A 10,934-nucleotide genomic window follows, 5' to 3' on the forward strand; every position below is an offset into this window, starting at 1 on the left:
TCAGCCCGTTCGTCCAAAATAAGTACCGCGTCCGAGAGCGAGTGAGAGAGCTAACGGGGTAAAACAAACAACAGCAAAAACGTGTGCTGTGTGAAGTTATTATGCTGGTGGTACGAAGAATATTAGGTTTGGGGTCCGAACTTCAGAAACCTCATCAGGCACCATATTAGGCTCGAACCATTTGCAACACAAACGATTGAGACGGAAGGAGCGAGCGTTGTTTTGCAAATGAGTTCCAAGAATTTTGAAGTGGAAATCTATTAGATAGCATCTTTGCTTTCCTTCCATTGGGCAAATGGAGACAAACCATTCAAATATTATTAGTTACTAGACACATTTCCAAATATTGCCCAACACTTTGATGGAAGACCCTACTTTTCACGACTCTTTCTCAAAGCCCGTCAAATTTAACACACCTTTTCATAAGTTTTCAATTAAAAGTTTCACCCGATGTTTTGCCCCTAAAGATCGAAACACATCCCTTGTTCGAGATATTCAACACGTTACGCCTACGAATCGCGAAATAAAGGTCCCAACCTTACAGAAACTAGAAAAGCGAGCCCATTTTTGTTCGATACACAAGCCAGTAAACGCTTTACAGCTACTCCTCTGTGCCTCTGAACCAATGAACCGTAACATCCTCCAGGCAAACTAGGCAAGAAGAAGCCCCAATTACCACTCGCACAGATCAGAGAATGAAAAAACACGCCAGGACAGCAACAAAAAAAAACCCATTCACAGCCCATAGCGCGACTTCTTGCCTCGCTTTGGAAGACATTCAGGTTGTGGTTGGTGCGGGAGAGGAGGCTTCGAAAACTAACGCTGGAACAAAACAACAACAACAAAGAAAGCAGGCCATAAAAGAAGGCGCCATGATTATTTCCGACGATGCCCCAAAGCCCACGGCCAAACGCTCCCGGAGCCAGGCCAGGCCACCTTTCTTTCGCTTGCTCTATTTTCTTGGGTCTGTTTTTTTAAGCTCTCGTCTTTCTTTGTTTCCAACACCAAAGTTCCTATTCATATGGAAACTCATTTTCATACTACTACTACTAGTAGCAGCACCCCAACAACCACTCTGCACACATTCAGACGCGGAGGAGCACGATCGCGGAAATAAAAACAATCGCAAATCGTTGCGCCGTTAAAAGTGGGCCTACAGCTCCCAACGCCTCTCCCCCCTTCGTGACCTGACCGATTTTGACACGACGTGCAACAGATGAATGGTGAGGGGATATTGTAGAGGTGTGTGCCGCCACTGTAACAAAGCACCACGTACAATATATCACTCCCAACGCGTACTCCCAAACAAGGTAGCCGACCTGTAGGTGCATAACACATGGAGGGATGAGAATCGAAGTTCTCACTCGCACTTCCACAACCCCTTGATGTGTTGTTGGTGGACTGGAGGAGCAATGGGTATTAATGGCTTTTGCTCCACCGGATGTTGACTGTTTGTGTCGGCCTCATATCCCGTCGGAAGCCTCCGGAAAACAGGAAGGATCACTTCACTCTACCAGCGCTGTTACCGAGGTTCGACCTCTCTATGACCTGCAATATCTCTAGTCGTATTGATGGAACCGTACAAGTGCCATCGTACAAGACGACCGCAAGACAAAACTGAAATTAAACAAAACTCCGGGCTAGCAATATGTCCTTCATCCCAAAACTCCACCACTCAATCTCTACCATTGGGAACAGTTCTAAAGTTGAAGACATCAAGTGCGCCTACTGCTATACAAAATTTCTTCCACGGGCTAACAAGGTCTTCTTTCCTACCAACTGGGAAAAAGTTCGTTGCCAAGCGTTAAGGTTCCTCTCTAAACGATCATGAAACACTTGAAATTTATAAGCAATCTTTATAGAGCTCTACATCTCACGTAGGCACAGCACAGTAGTAAGAGAATACCCAATGAAGCCCAACACCGCCCGGCCACAAAAGGTACACCCCACCAACACACACAATATAACCGTGAAGTTATTCAACTCTCTCTCGGGCCGTCCCACACACGCCCGGGTCATAGCGTAGAAACAATGTAAAAAGATCAACAGAACTTCTGCCTGCGCCGCTAGCAATAACATCGCCAGCCGCCAACATTTCGCCGGAAGGAAAGAAGCCCTGAAAGTCATATACAAGAACGTAATAAGGCACCACCCAGAGCACACCTTCATAAACGACGAGCAGAGAGAGTGAGCGAGAGAGAGCTAAGCAACAACAGCACACACACACACACACACACCGAGGAAAAAAAATCACACCTGCGAGGCCACGCAACAGAATTCTGCTTTTATGGAGGTTTTCTCCGCTTCTACACCTCAGCAGCTCTTCTTTCGATACACCTCAGTAGAGTGTTGGTGTTGCGAGGGGTACACTCTCGACAGGAAGTAGCGCATGGGCTCCGGGGGGAGGAAGCGAGCCGAGAAGTCTGCCGTCCTCTCCGATCCGTGGCGTTACGAAACGTACTAAAGTTACACGGGAAAACCAAATTATCTTATGCTGCTGCTGCTGCTGCTGCTGCTACTACTGCTTCTTACAGCCACCTCCTCCTCCTCTTCCCTAGCGTGAGCTACGAAGAAATCACGCCTCACAAGACTTCCCTCTTCCAATGGCCCGCAAACTCTCCACCCTTCGTCGACCACTGTAAGGCTATGTGTTCCGATGCGGTTGATTACAGCGCCTCGAAAGAATCTCCAAGGAAGTGGGCTCTCCAAGGAAATCTACAGCGTAAAAAAAACTTGCCTATGCTAATGGTTGGCAAATTTTAAGCAGCTGTTCTTTGATGGTGGGAAATGAGAAAATTTCACCCACTCCATGTACCGAGGGAACGCGCTCTTCGGCCGCATCAATAAATGAAGTAAATCAAACGCAAATGATGCGTTGATTCGTACATAGAGCAGCTGGGGAATTATTCAGTGGGCGATGGTTCATTCAAGTAGCACATTAAGCTCTTGGATTTACAAGCAGCCATATGGTTTATTGGATACACGCACTGGCTCCTACCATTGATGGACGAAGTTCAATTCCCAGATCCAAGGAGAGAGACACCATTCAGATTATTATGCGTCTTTATTTATCATCAAGTCCAGAACGGCCTACACAAAGTCCAAAATAAAAACATAAAAAACATGGTACTCCAAACGATCATAAAATGTCAAGTATTTAATCTCATCCTTATCAAACTTTGTTTAATCAAATATATTACGACCCCAGCGTCTGTTCCAATTTTATTAGGACCTAATCCCTCTCCTCTCTTTAGGACCTCTCTCTCTCCCTTTACTCTCAATATCAAATCTAATCTTCGGTCAGCTTCCAGCCAATTCATTAGTCTCCACACCACCACCCAGGGAGACCTCCAGAGAGAGGACTTCAGTGAATGTGTGTTTGGGTTTCTAATAATGCTATACATGTTTTTTTCGGACACACAACATTTCGAACGTTTTAATCTAGATCTCGGGAGTTCCCAAAGAACTACCGTTGGTTTTTTTGTTTTCGTGAAAGCGGATACATACTACAGCCTCTCTTCGTTCGTTCGGACTTTCTCCGTGGAATCGCTTCATCTCAGAATAAATAACCTTATCACGCTCGTCCGATCGAAACACCCCAAAAAAAAAGAAGAATTGATGAACGGAGTAAATAAAAACTCTGAAATAAACCATTAATATAATGTGATCTTCATAAAATACAAATATTATAGCACACATGCCAAGACACCTACGTCGAAAGCGCCCCCTACAAATGCAACAAACACACCTCTTTACTTCAACAACCACGCAAAATCAACCAATTACAAACCAAACAGGTTTTTACTGTGCGCTGCCAGTGCATTCGCAATAAAGTATTATCTTCCACCATCATCATCTCCTTACTTCGATCAACACCATAACTGAACCGACGCTGAGAGGAGGAGCATGAGTACCAAACCGTGTCTCGGGCAGCAATAAAAAGATTAACTTCTTCCACACAAACACAGCCGCAGACCAAAACGGGAGCGGAGGCTCAATCATTACACCTCAAAAGCCGTCCGGTGTACACTACACACCTTTGCTTGGGAATGGTAGTGCCTTCGTATGCCCTTCGCAATGGTTCGCCGTCTTCTTATCTTCTGCGCTATTGTGTTCCGTGTGCCAGGCTCACCGGACTGGCTTCCCCCGCTCAAGGTTATACATTGTATGACGCGAGGCGAATTTATATAAAAATATATATTGATCCATCTCGAGCACACCATTCCCCCCGCGATCACGTTTCAAACAACGGTTGAAGACAAACAAATTCAAGTGCTCCCTAAGAGAGGGTGGGGTTATGTCTTCTTCCAATTTTAATCTTAACAACCCTTTCCAAGGCATTAATTGAAAATAGTTTCTACTAGTGAATTCGAAAGAAGAAAAAAAACACATTTCAATTCACACCCGGTTTAATTTGACCACGGTCCAAAAGTCAATCAATCTTTCGGTCTGATCACCTCTACTCGCCCGTGTGTTCGTGATCTTCCTTCGAGACAGGGCCCCGAGGCCGGGTTTCGAGTCGAGAAGCCGATTACGTGTTGTTTTCGTGCTGCACGGAAAGCGAATCCCCGCACCGAAACGCGCAAGCTATTTTCGTCATTTGGCTCTACTGAGAAGCTTCGTGCAAGTGTAAACATTAAACAGCAACCCATCGCAACGACAACAACGAAAACAAAATGAGAAAAGTGATTTAATAGGAACACTACTTTGTCATGAGAAGCGTTAAAAGAGGATAAAACAGTGTATATATAAAATATTAATAAATGATTTTTGAACAAAATTTAACATAAAAGTCCTTCATAGGACGAGCTAATGATAGAACAAAAACATTAATTCGTGCCACTGAAACAAAGCATCACCTCTACTACAACCTTGACAGATTGTTACTTGTTATTCGTCCCCCCTGGGAATAGAACATCTTCTTCGTCATCGGAAAAGCCCAGCCAAACTAACCGCGCACCAACACTAATACGACACAGAAAAGCCGGCAATCGAGGAAAAAGGACAACCCCCGATTTGCTGTGTATGTGTGTGTTTGTGAGCACATTGGCCAAAGGAAAATTCATTCAAGACCACGTCCGTTGGAAGAGAGCCTTCACGCGAACATGAGAAGGAAAAAGCATGTCCAACTCATCGCCATCACACACACACACACACAACCGTGCACGCGCACGGGGTGGATTTTCTCATCGAAATTTCCCATCGGAAAACCGCCTCCCACACACACTTACACACAAAATAATGCCATTGGCCTGGGCTGGGAAAATCCAAAACATTCTTTTTCCTCCTATCCACCCCCCCCCCCCCCTTCTTTTTCTTTGTGCCAACACAATACAAACACACACACATACGAAGCACGTCGATACTGCCGAGAGCCGGTATATGCGCGCGTTTCGTCCTGGGCGCGCAATAGAAAGGAAAATCATATCAAAGGTCAACAGCATTTTCCCGGCCACACAAACACACACACATACGTACAGCAGGAATGCGTTAGATGATAACGCTCTTGCGCTCTCCTCTCTCTCTCTCTCTCGAACGCCTGCGCTCACATTGAAAGGATGCTTGGATCCTTGGTTGAAAGTGAGAGAAAGTGAAAACAGGACAGGCTCCTGGTTGATTGCATTTCCTCGCCAATAATGCGTCACACCGAACGGGGAAGGGAAAGTAAAAATAAACCGATCGACTCAAAATGGAGCTCAGGTAGGAGTCGGAGTGGCTACGAGCCTGGGGCCATCATCATATCTTGGGGCTACATAATAATCCTTGTAAAATCCGGAGAAAGAGAGTTTTGGCGTTTCTCTGGCAGCAGCAGCAGCAGAAAGAAAAACATTCTACGGCTGTGTTGGTGGAGACAAAGCCAAAGAAAAACAACACACGTCATAGCGAACGAGAAGAACAAAAAGGATTACGAACAGAACCAACGGCGCGAGAGATGAATCGTGATTTGCTCAATGGCTCTATGGGCGTGTGTGTGTGTGTGCGTGATTTTGGGGGGCTCCCGAATGGAAGAGCATGAATGAATTTGTCTCAGAACGAAGCAAACAAATGGCCTTCCTAGATAAAAGTGTTCCAAAACGGAACTTTCCATTCTTAGCTGAGGCTCGATTTCGATGGAAAAATGTTTGTCTACAAGATGGAATAAAGGTTGGCGATTTAAAATAGATTTTTTTTTGAAATGTACCTTAAATGACAATATGGGAATATATATTTACAACATATTTTTTCAACATTATCTGACGTCACCAACGTCATCTTGACATCAAATGATCAGTTCTCTTTGTGTTTGTAAGCTTTCCCCAGAGCAACTATCGTTTGTAGAATGTTTGATATGACTTCATGAATGCGTAGCATAACATACACCACATTCTTTGTCAATATTTTTTCTTCACTCATCTTTCCCTCAAACCTTAAGCCCTTTTAATAACAACCATCGGAATTGCTGCTGCATTTCAAAACAAAACTATAAAAAGATTTAAGAAAGTCATAAATGTGTCCGAACAGCTCAAAGTCACTAAATCCTCCGAACAGTCTCCACTTGCCCACACACACACACACACACATCGATGCGTCGTGAGATCAAAAATAAACCACCCCCAACCTCAAACGCCACGGCAACCAGGAATGTAAAAACCAGGCAAACACACTCAACCAACAGCGGGGAAGCATGCAAATTGCCAAGAAGGAAAAACCCCAACGTCGATTATAATCCCACACCCCTTCCTAACCACCCCTACCAATCCCACAAGCAAGCAGTAGGAAGAAAAACACCCCCAAAATCGCATTACCCAACCGCAGAAACGCTCTACGTGACGGTCTGTAGCTGTGTGCGTGTAACTCCACAAATACCAATACACACGCACACACACACAGGTTGTACAATTTTCGTTCTAGCAGGTTTTCCCAAAAGGTGTAAGCTGCGTGCGTTTCAAAGATCGATCGAGACGGCACTGATGAGGGTGATCGTGTGTCTGTCTGTGTGTGTGTGTGTGTTTCTCTGCTTGTATGCAACAGGCTTACTTCCACCTGCATCAGCGGAGCTCATTCTTTTGTTCCAATTTACAATCACAATCACAGACCTGCGCCTGCCTCCCTTCTATCACAACGCGAGAACAACGGGTCACATGAACCACCCCCTCAACCCTCAGAAAAAGTGTGAAAAAACACAACGATCAGCCAGAACGAGGACGGGGGTGTTGTGTTGAACTGTTTCATATGGTTTGTGGATCCCCGGATGTGTGTGCGTGTGTGTTTATCGTGGTCTGGTGCAGAGGAGCTACCACCACAGCGGATCCTCTTCTGCGTGTTGTTTGTTCGTCTTTTTCGCCAAAAAGCCGCCCATGGAAAGGGAAGCGAAGATAATGAAACTATCCGCTGGTCATTCCGCGGTCATTTGCAACCCTTTGCCACCCTGTTCGAGAGGAGGATGTGGTGATGGTGGTGGTCAATGGTGTGCTCGCACACACGCACCCAAGCACGCACGTACGCACGCACCAACCCCCGTACGAGTGAATGTACACCGCCCGCTCTCCGGGGTCCCCACACCCTTAAACCTCCTCCACCTCTCAACCAACAAACCAACCAAACACAACACATACCATTGCAGCCGCTTACCAACACCAACACAGCTACGTGCGTGTGTTGTTTGCTGCTGCTGCCACCATTTTGGGTTTGTCTGGCTTGTCGAGTGGCGCGCGGCAAAGCAGGCGGCGACCGCACACACGCAGTAAGGGCCCGAACGGGGCAAAACGCGGCCTACGTGCGTATTATTATTATTATTTCTCATCGCTCACACGACGATGATGCGCGCACCCCAACCCAACAACCACAGCCACGATTCCCAATGAAAAATAGAGGGCATAAGCGTACACGCACACACACACACACGAACAAACGTGTACACACACACTCACACTCTGGTCTGGTGTGTCCGAGCGAGTGTGTGAAAAGGTTGGAAAATTAAAACGGTTACGATGCGAGAAAAACAACACCAAACACAAACAGCCAGCCAGCCGAGTGATGGATAATTGGGCAAATTCTAGGAAAAATTATGGACCGTTTTTCGGGGAAAATTGTTTAAAATAAGCTTATTAAAAAGAGATTGTAATTCGAACGCAAGGTACGGTAAAGGTCGTAAAGTTAGTTTTTCGTTTCAAACTACTATGAAAAAAGGGATGGAAATGTAAACTACTGAACATTACATGTTTACTCTCACAACAGGATCAATTTCTATGGTGAATTTGGGAAACTTAGTACGGTGCAAACAGGCCTCCCAAGTACTGAGTTCAAATACAATCAAAATTTGGCAAAACGATCTACCAATTTTACCAGTAAAATAGAGAATTGTGAGGATTAAGGACTCAAAAGCCTGATTCCCCATATGCCGTTCTATATTCTAATTTGAAGAATGCATAGAGCAAAATATGGCCTGTTGGGAAACATATTTTTGTGAAATATGGAAGATTTTAGGTATTAAGAAGAGTGTTTTACGAGCTTCCCAGCGAGCTATTGTCTTGGAAATCACCAACGATAAATCTTCAATAATTTTGCTCCACAAAATCAAGTGTTTCAAGATTATAAAGAAAATACTTAAAATTATACCATAAAATAATGCTTTTTTCTCTATCTCTTTCACACTTACTCGCTCTTGTTCACGCCGCCGTCGGTTACGCAGTTTGCAGTGTACGTAAATTACACGGCAACTTTGCTGGTTTGATGTTGGATGTTGTTTCGTGGCTTTATTCTGTTCACTGTTTCGTGAGTTTAACACTTCTGCTGCTGCTGCTGCTGCTGCCGCCTGTTGCCTGTTCTGCTTCGTCCCTGGAGATGCAACAACAACAACACGTTGCCACCACCGTTGCTGAAGAGTAGGTAAGGAAGGAAGGAAGGTGTTGCGTTGTATGATTTTGAACTGGCCCACTGGTCAACCTCCCCGCTACACACAGCGGCCCTCGAGGGGGGGGGGGGGGGGGGGGAGAAGGATTTTCCAAACTTGAAATCGTTATGTTTTGATAGACACGGGAGGGAAAATCTCGTTCTTCTTTGCTGGCGAAGGGCCGGGAGGACACGTTGGCACACGTACAAATGATATGCACACAAACACACGCACCTCGATAAGCGCACCAAGAGATAGATAGAGAAAGAGATGGGGATGGGACACACAAACAACACCTACATGCACACACTCACGAAAATGAGGAACAATTTTGCCTATTCGCTTTCTTCTTTTTTTTTTTTGCTTTTTTGCGATCGCCAAGAGAAAGCTACGTTGACCGCACACGCACACGAAATGCAAACTCACACACACACACACACACACGCAAACACTTATTTGTACGCACACACCGCACGCAATTTCGCGACACTGATGGAAAGGACCGACCGACCGACCGAAAACGGGGTGAGAATGACGGAAAGAAAAAGGGGAGCTGTCCTTTCGGAAAAGCCGGAAATGATTCGGAAAATCCAACGGAAGCAAAGACGCAACTTCCCTATCAAACACACACACACACAGAAACTAACACTCACATACAGGCAGATGGACGCGGAAAAGCCGGTGAAAATGCGTTTGGCGTTAATTCAGCTGCAGCTGCTCCTTTAATTGGCGCGATGACACGAAGGGGGGAATGATGAGGAGAAACTAAGAAGAGAAGGCGCTACACCACGTCTACAGGACTGTTTCGTCCGCTGCTGCTTCTGCCTCTTCGCAACCGTTGTTGTTGTTGTTGTCTAGCAGCGCTTTTCCACCGTAAGGACTGCCGGTGGCAATCCCGCTTGCCATACTGTTTTCCCTCACCAAGGGCCAAGGGAAGCTTGTGTGTGTGTGCCGGGTGGTGGTCACACGCACGCTAGCACACCCACACACACAACTACACACACACGCGCGCGCGTTCGATGCGATGCCGTCCTTACTACGCCTTCGTAAAAAAACACTTCAGCTAGCGGGGCGAAATGCTGGAAGGAAAATGACGGCTTTTCCTCCTTCTTTGTGTTTCGTTTGACTCTTTTCTCGTTCGCCGCAGTAGGCCTTGCTCGAGTGAAGACACGGAGCGGAAGAGAGTGAGTGAGATCGAGCCAGAGCGAGAGCGGGAGAGGTTTTTCCCGGAACTGTCCCTTCGCCCTGTCGGACCAGGGAGTTGCTGGGCAACGGCGGGGTCCCGTTTTTGGCCTGTTCGCTTCGTACAAGTCGCTTCCTCTACAGTGGGGGTGTCCCCGCTTCCCGTCCGTGGATGCCGAGGATGGTGATGACTGCTTCCACCCACTTCCACACCAAGTTGGGACGTTCTGTGGCAGCGAGCTGAAGGATCACGTTTTTTCACGCTCCTGCGACCGACCAAAACGAAAACATACGCCAGCAACCAACCGAAGCGCGCACACACACGCACACACTGCCACGATTGCGGGCGCCACCTCACCAGAGCACTCACACACTGCCGCAAACCTCGCTCGTACGCACGTACCCACTCCGCGCACACATACACACTCTACCGCATTCTATACACGCGCACGCACACACACACACACACACACTAGCGCTCGTTCACCTCTGCGTTGCTTCTTCTGTCCCGATGGGCACCATTTTCTCGGGCACGGTTCACGATTGGTTTGGGATGCGCTGTACGGGTGTGCGGGTTTTTCCTTGCCGTGATTTTCCACCGCCGCAGGGGTTTCACATGTGCGTAGTACACTTTCAGTGGATGGGAGGGGGGTGACGAGTGATGCGAATTTTCTCCACTCCAACTCCACGCTTCACGCTTACATCATATCTTCTGCTTCGCACGAACGGAGAGGCCTTCGCTGTACGTCCTCTCGCTTCGAATTCTGTTTGACGTTTGAGCTATTTTTGCCCTTCGCGTTTGACGTTTCCTTCGGGGCCTTTCTTTTCCAACATTGCATTCGCTATCCTGCTCACGCGTACGCGATTCGGGCTTGGGCTG

General features: G+C 46.7%; 1 protein-coding gene across 9 annotated transcripts in view; it reads right to left on the minus strand.

Moving 5' to 3' along the window:
* LOC121593586 (homeodomain-interacting protein kinase 2) overlaps window positions 1-10,866 on the minus strand; it is a 71,837-nt gene extending 60,971 nt beyond the window's left edge. For 5 of the 9 annotated variants that reach the window (XM_041916087.1, XM_041916083.1, XM_041916082.1 and 2 more), the window contains exon 1: window positions 8,639-10,640. The gene's annotated coding sequence lies outside the window, so the exon portion shown is untranslated. Of the gene's footprint in view, window positions 1-8,638; window positions 10,641-10,756 lie in introns of those variants that run through there. The other 4 variants (XM_041916081.1, XM_041916086.1, XM_041916084.1 and 1 more) reach the window with 4 other exon arrangements.
* Between the last annotated feature and the right edge of the window lie 68 nt (window positions 10,867-10,934).

The sequence above is a fragment of the Anopheles merus genome, chromosome 2L, assembly GCF_017562075.2.
Source record: "Anopheles merus strain MAF chromosome 2L, AmerM5.1, whole genome shotgun sequence".
Classification (NCBI taxonomy): Eukaryota; Metazoa; Arthropoda; class Insecta; order Diptera; family Culicidae; genus Anopheles; species Anopheles merus.